Raw genomic sequence first — 1779 nt, forward strand, 5'->3', positions numbered from 1 at the left:
AAGTAAACAATTTTGTTCTTTTATCTAAATTTGTCAAAATCTCGTCTCTAAAACTGACATCATATTCAGCCAAAAGTAATAGTGACCCAATGCTTGGATAGTAGCTACATCTTGTAGTTAGGCTGAGTGCACCCCGCTTGCCCACAGCGCTCGGCAGACCGGATGGTCACCAATCCAAGTGCTAGCCCAGCCCGAAAGCGCTTAACTTCGGTGATCTGACGGGAACCGGATTTAAGTAACACAGTTGTTTAAAATGGCCAACGGCCTTGCCGCAGTGGTAACACCGGTTCCCGTCAGATCACCGAAGCTAAGCGCTGTTGGGCTGGGCTAGCACTTGGGTGGGTGACCATCCGGTCCGCCAAGCGCTGCTGGCAAGAGAGGTGCACTCAGCCATTGTGAGGCAAACTTAGGAGCTACTTGATTGGGAAGTAGCAGCTCCGGTCTCGGAAACTGACATACGGCCGGGAGAGAGGTGTGCTGACCACATGCCCCTCCATATCCGCCTCCAGTGACGCCTGTGGGCTGAGGATACCACTGTGGCCGGTCAGTAACCCTTAGGCCTACATAGCCTGTTCGGGCGGAGTTTAAAATTGCTGATAAATTATAACAAGAAACGAGGTCAGCGACTACAGCTTAGAAAATAAGAGAACTATCTTCGCAGTGTTGATGTGTCTTTGATGACACCACATGGCACTGACCAATGGAAGTTCATCAGCCGACGGGCGAAGTGAGCAGAGGAAGTGGCATCGAGTTGGTCACCCTCAAACTGTACATTAATGACCTGGGCTCAATTGCACACCCGGCCGAAGTGGCCGTGCGGTTCTAGGCGCTGCAGTCTGGAACCGCGAGACTGCTACGGTCGCAGGTTCGAATCCTGCTTCGGGCATGGATGTGTGTGATGTCCTTAGGTTAGTTAGGTTTAACTAGTTCTAAGTTATAGGGGACTAATGGCCTCAGAAGTTGAGTCCCATAGTGCTCAGATCCATTTTTGAACCAATTGCACACCCGGTGCCTACTGGAGAAAGAGCGTGCGATACTGTTGACAATGTCCCGTCTGTTGTCTTGCTATTGTTTGTATCTTTCTTGAATTCTCAGTTTTCCCTTTAAATATGAATGGCACACTTCGGTATTTTATCATTATTCATGTACGCTACTGAACTGATCGAGTTCGACTGTCTGAGAATTAATCAGTATTCTCAATAGTCTTACTCAACCACTAGAATTGTGGGAGATATGCCTTTTATTAAATTCCCCGTGAATTAATTCCTAATCGTACGTATAAATGAGCGCAAAGTAAGACCGAGAAAACCAGTCACGCATTATAGATCCTAAGAGCTAAACGAATGACACACGTGTTTGACCTGTAATACAGTGAATAAATCAACTGTAATGCACTGCAAGCTTTACATTTTAGTTCCAGTTTCTTTGGTAATTAAAATTAAGTCATCTGCAGCTGCAGCCCCGGTTGTTGCTAATATCACTCGGAGGAGAGACTCTGCAGTGGCTTTGCAAGTTAATTACACTCTGGCACACCTGTCGTGCTAGGAGAAGGAAAGGAAGGCTGCACTGCGCAAACGCTAGCTGCGGTTTGCACGCTATCAACAGTCGCCGTATGCTGAGGGCGGTGACGTTAAACGAGCTGCAAACAGAGTTAACTCTGCTCAGAAGTAATATTTTCTCCACGCTCGACAATGCGCTTTCAGTTACTCTACTAATTCAACGAAGGTTTTTCTAAGGTACAGTTAGAAAGCTGTTTCTTTTTTAATGATCGTGATTTAA

The 1779-nt window shown here is 46.6% G+C and overlaps 1 pseudogene; it reads left to right on the top strand.

Moving 5' to 3' along the window:
- Positions 1 to 256: 256 nt before the first annotated feature.
- On the top strand, positions 257 to 374 carry LOC126471813 (5S ribosomal RNA; annotated as a pseudogene).
- Positions 375 to 1779: the final 1405 nt, after the last annotated feature.

Source organism: Schistocerca serialis, chromosome 3, assembly GCF_023864345.2.
Source record: "Schistocerca serialis cubense isolate TAMUIC-IGC-003099 chromosome 3, iqSchSeri2.2, whole genome shotgun sequence".
NCBI classification, from domain to species: Eukaryota; Metazoa; Arthropoda; class Insecta; order Orthoptera; family Acrididae; genus Schistocerca; species Schistocerca serialis.